This window comes from Pteronotus mesoamericanus, unplaced genomic scaffold, assembly GCF_021234165.1.
Source record: "Pteronotus mesoamericanus isolate MK-2021 breed Mesoamerican mustached bat unplaced genomic scaffold, CSHL_Meso_final contig_73, whole genome shotgun sequence".
Classification (NCBI taxonomy): Eukaryota; Metazoa; Chordata; class Mammalia; order Chiroptera; family Mormoopidae; genus Pteronotus; species Pteronotus mesoamericanus.
Genome location: NW_026555245.1, coordinates 25242111 through 25251529, shown reverse-complemented (window position 1 = coordinate 25251529; position 9419 = coordinate 25242111). Strand labels below are relative to the sequence as shown.

The window sequence follows — 9419 nt, the reverse complement described above, 5'->3', positions numbered from 1 at the left end:
CCAAACAAAATTGAGATAGAATAACAGGTACCTAAAACAGACTGATGTTTGACAGAGGGGACGGGAGTTAGAGGATTGGGTGGAAAGGTGAAGGGATTAAGAAGTACAAATTGACAGTTACAAATAACCACAGGGATGCACAGTACAGCTTAGGGAATATAGTCAGTAATATTATAATAACTCTGTGTGGTGTCAGGTGGGGACTTGAATTATCAGGAGGAAACTTTGTAAAGTGTATGATCGTCTAACCACTATGCTGTACACCTGAAACTAATACAAAACAATATCGAATGTAAACTCTAATTTCAAAATGAAATTTAAATTTAAAAAATGTATGCAAGTAAACCGCAAAATAGAGCTACCGTTTTTAAAAAGTAAAACAGAACAAAGGGAACGCTCACTTCCTTGTATACTTGAGCCTGAAGGGCATTTTTGCAACCAAGTTAGAAGCCCTCAAAATATAATGGAAACACTGACAGACACTTAACTATATGAGCTCTGGTGAGTACAGCCATAATTCACTTCATAATACAAATTGATATGTTGTCCAGAGGGAGGGATCCTGGATTGGTATTATTGAGTGTCTTCTGAAAAGTTCTGGTTCTGGGCTATGAAGCCACACTGTGAAACTGAATGATTTTTTTGGATTAGATTCTGAACTGGGCTGCTCAATTACATACAGAATTGATATCCTTAGGGCAGGCAACGTGGAGGTGTCCTATAAAGACTAGAAATATAAAATAATAACCCAAAGTGAAAAGTGCAAACAATGAAGCAAAGTTTATTGTATGAAAAGTCTAAAATTTCTTCCCACAAGGTCTACTTAAAAACCAGGCATAACAGAGGTGAAAGAGGACAGCCTGCTTTAACTTAAGAGGGGTTAGTTGTTCACAGGTTAGGAGTACACTCTGTATTTGCAAAATCATGTAGTGGGCCAAAGTTCAGCCATGCCAGTGATCTTAATGGTCAAAGCGTCCTAAGTGCTTTATAATATAATGCAAATGACTTCAATCTAAGGTAGCCACATTCCCAAATACCATTTAGGGCTGTAATGACTTGTCCTAGAAAGGTCCTGCCAAGCCGCATTTAATGGATCTTCTAAACAATATAAAAAATTACTCTAAATGTGTTATAGAGCTTGTAATTTTAGTGTAAAAATAATTGCCCTCTGTCCCCACTACTGTTCTGTTCTCTAAATGCAATTTTTTGAGGCTTCTGTATTGAAAATGTTATAAAGTTACTTTCCTCTCTGTGGATCTGAATTCCTACAATCTTTATTTTAAATGAAGCTTCCATAGGCAGTGTTGGGCTTCTGACAATTATAAGAGCTCTGAAGAATTCTGAAAATGACACTCACAAAACCCTGAAAGGCACACTCCATTTTCAACAGGAAGTTCGGAGACAACTTTTTTCCCCAATGTAAACTACCTAACCTTGAGTTTATTATCAACTCAGTGGCCCTCAATTTGCTCGTCTCCAAAATGAAGGTCTCAGAGTACCTCTTATGCCCTTTACTGTTGGTCCATAGCGCCATTTAAGTCTGCTAATGGATTACTTAAATATGTAAGTCCACATTAAGCTTTATGGAATAGCATAACTGGCAAGATTTTCCTCTCAATTATTTGTGCTAATAGGGGCCAAAGTGGCATGGATTCTTTAAATTCACAGATAATCCCCAAACTTCAATTTAGCTAAGTGTTCTAACCTCATTTCCTGCCAAACCACTTACAGGGGATTCAAACAATTAGCAAACACTGGTATGAGATTTCTCTTCTTTGTAATTTCATCTCTAATGCTGTGTCACCAGAATATTTTGATTTCTAAATTTCCAAAAATAGAAATGAAGGGTAACTCAAATATAGCTTTTGTACAATCTACCAATTGGTTTCAAATTATCCCAATACTGTTATAATTATCAATAATTTATTAAGGGCTCATCTTACAGCAGATGTTTTACAAATCATTTTATTTAAGCCTCATAATCACCTTGTTGGGTAGTGTGTTAGTCTCTTAGGGCTTCCATAACCAAGTACCACAAACTGAGTAACTTAAACCACAAATGTGTGGCCTCATACTTTCCGAGACCAGATGTCTGAGATCAAGCGTCAGTGCTGCTCATTCCCTCTGGGGGGTCGTGACCCAGAATCACTTTTATGCCTCTTCCCTAGTTTCTAGTGTTGGGGGGCAGTTCTAGCACACCTTGACTTGTGGATGTGTCACTCTCATCTCCCCTTTATCTTCACATGGTGTTCTGTCTGTGTCTCTGTCTTTTCACATGGTGTTCTTTCCATAAGAACACCAGTCATACCCGATTAGGGACCCTTTCTACTTCAATGAGACCTCATTTTAACTTGATTACCTCTGTAAAATATCCTATTTTCAAATAAGACCACACTCTGAGGAACAAGGACTTAGTTCTTTAAATACAATATATTCATATTTTGTGCAACACAATTCCGTCCATAACAGGTAGGCGTTCTTATTGTATATATGAGTTAACTAAGGTTACTATGTCGAATTAATTTTCCTAAGGTCACAGAACTAGCCGGTGGTGGAGCTGGGGTTGACATCCACAGTTGATGACTTTATTTATCGTTTATACAATAATTTGGGTACTGAAAAAGTAAACAAAATACATCATTCCCCTAGGACCAAGAGTTTTGAACATAGTCTTCTGGGTTACTTTAGTGGTGTAGAGAATTAAGCAACACTGACAGCATCCAAGTTTTATTAATGGTACCGGGACTAAATCTGCACCTGTCAGAACTCATTCTTAGCAGGTTTCCAGGCTGGGGCAGGGATTAAAAAAACAAATACAGAAACAAAAAAAGCCTGGACCCAGGTTATCTTGGAGGATATCTGTATACATAACAACCCTGGGAAGTCTAATACTGGAGTGTCCTTGTAAATAGATTCTGAAATGCTAAACATGTACTTAATGGGGAATCGGTAAACAACACTTAGGAGCATTTCTCTGTTTTGGCGGGGGTATGTGTGTGTGTGTGTGTTTATATTTCATTCAAGTACTATGGCGCGAGTGGGACAATGAACATTCTGCAGATATATGAGGAGTTGCATTGGAAGATCAAAATTAACTAGCATTGTATTTCCATTTTTTTCTCAATTTTGCTTTAATGCAGTAGTCCGCAAACTTCTTGGCACCAGGGAACAATTTCGTGGAAAACAGTGTTTCCACAGACATGGAGTAGGGAGTGGGGAATGGTTTCAGAATGATTCAAGCTCATTACATTTATTGGGCATTTCATTTCTATTATTATTACAATGTAACTTATAATAAAATAGTTATACAACTCATCATAATGCAGAGTCAGTGGGGGCCCTGAGCTTGTTTTCCTGCAGCTAGATAGTCCTGTCTGGGGGTGATTGAAGACAGTGGCACCTGAAGTGTGTTGCTTATGGCCAGTGTGCTCCGTAATCTCATTTTGGTTGCTGTCACTGCAGAAAACCCTGCTGCACGAAGATAGGATGTGAGAATGGAAGCAGGCTTTTCAGTGCTTTTGCAGCGATCTCAGGGTATTCTGCCTTGACTTTATTTTATTTATTTATTTATTCTTTGCCTGCAACAATCTTTTTTTTTTTTCCTTTAAAGCTACTGACAAGCTGCACATAGATGAGGCAATTAATCCTCACAATAAAAATACCCCCATCCACAGAGCCAAGATCTCCATCAGATTCCCCGGTGAGCATGCAGTATGACATACTCTATTCCACAGGTGCATTTTCTTGTGAGTCTGTGGGGTTATGATCAGTTCTTTCTGGAGATATTAGCTTCTCACAAACTGCTTCCTTGATCAGTAAATATTGTGCTACTTCGTTGGGCTTGGTGAAGAGGCAAGGCAGAACTTGTATTAAATTAGCAGTTTTACTCTCTCTTAATGTATATTCTCCTAACATGTCTGCCCCATGGTAAAAGCTCATGTCATTCATTCTGATAAGTACTCCATCAAGTCTCAGGGGGAAAAAAAAAAAAGCAACAGCAGGAAAAAGCTGGAGAGAATTACTCTAATTTTCACACTTAAGACTTGAAAATCCATGATCATGAAGTTCATCCTCAAACAGGAGAACTTCTTCAAAAAATGTAAGCTATTCCCTGGCATTCAATTCCCCTGTACCTATATGATCTGTTATAGGTACAACCTTTCATTTGAGTGACTCTCCAAGTGACGTTCCCTTAAAATTTGTTGTCTAGGTCCAATCTTGCGGTTTGTTAACCTTCTTGGAGTGTTTACCTTCCGTCCAGCTTTCCTGCCACTCTTCCGCACAAGCTACTTTAAGCATTCCTTGGTAGTTATTTACATATCTTAAAGGGTCGGTAGCGTTGAACTGGATCCCAAAGCCTGAACCGTGCTGGATTCTTAAAACATCTCCTAACACCAGGCCAGGGAGAGATGGCGTATGCAATTCATCAGTTTACTTCTCCATGTCTGCCGACTTCATGATATGAGTCTCAGAAGCTGTCAGCTTCCCGAGCCCGAAGGAGAAGTCCTGGAGGCTGCTCTGGAAGTTGCTCTGGAAGCCATGGGTCTTTATAACCGAGGCGGGACCTGCATGAGCCACGCGGATGGGGACCTGTTTGCCACCTCGCTGCGGCCCAACCCGCCGCCGTGACTTTAATCCTCTCACTGCCGCTGTGCGTCCCAGTTCCTTACAGGCCAAGGACAAGGGTCCCTTGCTCTAATGCCTTTAAACATTTAGGGTTTGTTAAACTAACTTACTGTCCATTAAGGTGGCCCTGCCTGAGCACCTTGGTTCAATATCTTACACTGAAATGGATAAGGCAGAAAGCTGAGACTTTGAAGAAAGCAGATAGATTTCAGGAATTGAGGGAAGGGAATACCTGAATGTAGAGAATGGGGTACAGGAGAGTTTCCATTAGCCCTTTGAGTCCCAGGACTTCTTAGGTTCCTCCAACAAACAATCCCAGTTATTCCAGTGGTTTATCACAATGACACTTCACCTCAAAATATCTTGGCAGTGGTTGGAAATGTTTCACTTTTTTTAAGATTCCTCATATTTTTCTAAACGAGAACTTACTCGCTAATAAACATAATTTTTAAATGCAAACCTCTGTAGGAAGTTAAGGGGTACTAGCTCTCCACATTGTCAGTGTGAATCAGTTATGCTCACCTTTTGCTCTAAAAGACACTGAGATTGGTTACAGTGAAACAAGTGGAAGTCTTGATGCAGGACTGGGGAAAAGGAAGCAGATAAATTGTATAAGAATACGTTTCTCAGCAAAAATAATTTATGGTAGAGGCACCTTGGTTTGTATGTGTCTGAGCCAGAGTCGATTTTCCTTTGTGTTGGTGCTATAGAGTAGAAGTTTAATCCGTTTATTTCCAGTCATATTTTTTTGTTTGCTTTTTAATTGAAGAAAAGCAAAAATAATGTTTTTAAAAATTTTTTTCTGAGTGTAATTAACTTTATGAGCACTCAAATAATAGCTACATGGCGTATGTAACTGTTAGAATACATTTAAACATCTAAATAATTATCACCTTTGATTTCACATAGAATATGCAGTGGGGAGTTGAAGAAAGAAAGTTGACATAATAGCAAAAGCTTTGCAATTTGTGTTGGTGATAGTTGGTAAACAAGGAGCAATGGTGGAGTAAAACAGATTTACATCAATCATACAAAAGTTGATTTTTTATCATTGTTATCAATTAAAATACCCATTTCAAATATCCCATACGTGTTTTGTAATAGTAGTTTCACATACATTTGTAAGTCTATGATCAACCCTTATCATTCTTATGCAGGTAGTAAGAAAAGATTGCTGGTTATTTGAAGTGACTATAGCTGAATACAAATGTAACTTAATTCAACTTTTTCTCCTTTTTTTTAATGGGTGAGGGAGGATAAAGGGAGGAGGGATGACTGAACAGAGTTGTTCTAATAGCTATATTCTCCTAACTTTTGCCTTATGAGACTTTCAAATGTGCACATTTAATATAAATCCCTTCCTAAGTTCTTCCTTCCTCAAAAAAAATAATTTGGAACACACAAAACTGTTTTATTATTAAAAAAGCATACCTCCTCCACTGATCCTGGGGTGTGTACACTCTGTAGATTTTATGTAGAATATTGTCTTGTTATAGAGTCTTGAAAGGAATTAAGACTGTTAAGCCATGATTGAGCTGATAATGCCAATCCATGTTTTTTATTATGTTCACTGCTTTTAGGGTTTAGGGTTCAATAAATAATGCCCTGTTCTTCCCCACTCCTGAGCTTGGAATCAATTCAGATTTAAGACTCAAGAAATAGACAAATGGAGGTCAAATAGCCAGTTTTATTATAAAGATGATTGGAAAATGTGGTTTTCAGTGCTTAGGCAAATAGGATTAATATTCCACCAAGAGTTAAGGAGACTTTCCAACTTAGTCATTACTATTCCAAAACAACCCATGGCTGGCGCAGAGGGACCAAGTTGACCGCTCTAAGTTTATCACATGGCAACAGTGAACTTGACTGAAACACAAAGAAGCAAGAGCCCAAAGGGAGCTGAGCTGGACGAGCTCTGTGCCTTCTGCCAGAATTTGGGATCATGGGAGCAGGGAGAAGGCCAGGTGGGTTGCTCATGGATACTTGAGAAAACAAGAGGCACAAGGAAGAAGATTCAACTCAACATCCTTCCTCTAATGATTTTCTTTACCTGGGATTTCTTATATGAGCTGAATTATCCCATTTCAAATTATTACCAGCTATGTTATCAATTATAAATTAAAATATAAGTACACAGACAATATAATGTCTTTGATATAAAAAGCCTCAATATGAACAGTATAATTCTTTCCTTGTCAAATTCCTGGAAATTGACTAAAATCCCTAATTAAATCACCTTTCTCTGTAAAACTCAAAACAAATCAAAAGACAAAATTACTAAATTAAAATCTAAAGAAACTGCACTCCAAAATCAAAGGTTTTTGCTCAGCCAGCCTGCCGGTGGTAACTCCTCTATTTCCTGAGAAGTGCTGTGACTTCAGCATGTGTCATTCACTACAATTGGTTTTACTTCCTTCAGCATTTCTCTCTTCCTGCAGAGATAACCACCAATCTGATTTTCTGTTTAGTTTTTAATTACTTATGTGTATATCACTTGCAATATATTATTTAGTTTGCCTGTTTTTGAACTTGAAATAAATTAAGTCATGCTGGACATAATTCCCTGTCTTTTTTCTTTTCTTAGTCCTTGTCCTGAATTATCTATGTTAAAATAATATGTGGGTGTAGTTTATAATAGTATGGGCTACAATTTATTTATCTCTTCTGTTGATCATTACTCATTTTTTATTCTGGCAATTAAGAATGTTTTTTTTCACTAACAGTTGTTTTTAATAATATGCAACTATTTAACAATGAACACTGATAAACATTCATGCAAATATTGAAGGAATCCTTTAGCATGGGGTCTTTGTGTTTTTATTTACTTTTATTGTATTTTTTCCGTTACCACTTAATCCCCCGTGTACCCCAACCCCCGCAGTCACCACACTGTTGTACATGTCCATGAATCCTTTATGCTTTTTTGCTCGATGCTTCCACCCCTAATCCCCTCACCCATAGCTGTCATCCTGCTATCTGTGAGGCTGTCTCTATTTTGCTTGTTAGTTCATTAGACTACACATATGCTTGAAATTATAAGGTATTTGTATTTCTCTGACTGGCTCATTTCAATTAGTGTTATGTTCTCCACATCCATCCATACTGTTGCAAGTGGGTCTCTTCTTTTTTATGGCTGAGTAGTGTTCCATTCTGTAAATGCCCCATAGTTGTTTTATCCACTCATTCATTTCCTGATGGGCACTTGGGCTGCTTCCATATCTTGGCAATTGTGAATAACACTGCAGTGAACATGGGGTGCTTATGTTCTTTTAAATTAGTGTATTGGGTTTCTTCATGTATATTCCCAAAAGTGGGATTGCTGGGTCAAAAGGCAGATCCATTTTTCATTTTCAGAGGTGTCTCCATACTGCTTCCCACAGTGGCTGCACCAGTCTGCATTCCCATTAGCAGTGCAAAAGGGTCCCCTTTTCTCCACATCCTCACTAGCACTTGTTGTTTATTTATTGATGATTATCATTCTGACAGGTATGAGATGGTATCTCATTGTGGTTTTAATTTGCATTTCTCTGATGATTAGTGATGTTGAGTATCTTTTCATATGTCTATCGACCATCTGTATGTTCTCTTTGGAGAAATGTCTATTCAGGTCCTTTGCCCAGGTTTTGATTTTTTTTTAATTTATTGTTGATGAGTTACAGTTGTCCCACCTCTTTCCCCATTGCTCACTTTTTAATAGATGTTTTGGTTTGCTTTTTGGTGTTGAGTTTTATAAGTTCTTTATAAATTTTGGATATTTAACCCATTATCAGATGTATCAGTGAATATGTTCTCCCACTCCTTGGGTTGTATTCTTATTTTGTTGATGGTTTTCTTTGCTGTTGCAGAAACATTTTAGTTTGATGTAGCTCCATTAATTTCACTTTTCTTTGATTTCCTTACCTGAGGAGTTATATCGGATAAAATATTACAATGTTTGAGATTTTACTGCCTTTTTTCTTCTAGGAGTTTTATGGTTTTGGGTCTAACATTGTGGTCTTTAGTCCACTTTGAATTTATTTTTGTGAACAGAGTAAGAAAGGTGGTCTTGTTTCTTTTTTTTCTTTTTTTTTGCATGTTTCTGTCCAATTTTCCCAGCACCATTTATTGAATAAACTATCTTTAGCCCATTGTATGTGCTTGCTCCCTCTGTCAAATATTCATTGACTATAAAGTTGTGGGTTTATTTCTGGGCTCTTTATTCTCTTCCATTGATCTACATGTCTGTTTTCACTCCAGTACCATTTTGCTTTGATTACTATGGTCTTAGAGTATAGTTTGATACTAGGTAATGTGATTCCTCCAACTTTGTTCTTCCTTCTTGTGATCACTTTTGTTATGTGGGGCCTTTTGTGGTTCCATATAAATTTTTGAAATATTCTAGTTCTGTGAGAGATATAATTGGAATCTTGATAGGAATTACATTGACTCTGCAGATTGCTTTTGGTAGCATGGACATTTTAATGATGTTAATTCTTCCTATCCATACACATGGTATATACTTTCAGTTATTTCTATTTTCTTCATTTTGTTTCTTCAGTGTCTCATAATTTTGCAAGTACTGATATTTTACATCCTGGTTATATTCTTAGGCATTTTATTTTGGTTTTTTTGATTCAGTTGTAAATTGGATGGTTTTCTCATCTTTCCCTTTCTGATAGTTCATTATTGGTGTATAAAAATGCAACTGATTTTTGGATATTTATTTAATATCATGCTACTTTACTGAATTCATTTACCAGGTCTAGTAGTTTTTGATGGAACATTTAGTGTTCTCTACATGTAGTATAATGTCA

The 9419-nt window shown here is 37.2% G+C and overlaps 1 pseudogene; it reads right to left on the bottom strand.

The window, feature by feature from the left end:
• Positions 1-3723: 3723 nt before the first annotated feature.
• LOC129078360 (TIP41-like protein) lies at positions 3724-4894 on the bottom strand (annotated as a pseudogene).
• Positions 4895-9419: the final 4525 nt, after the last annotated feature.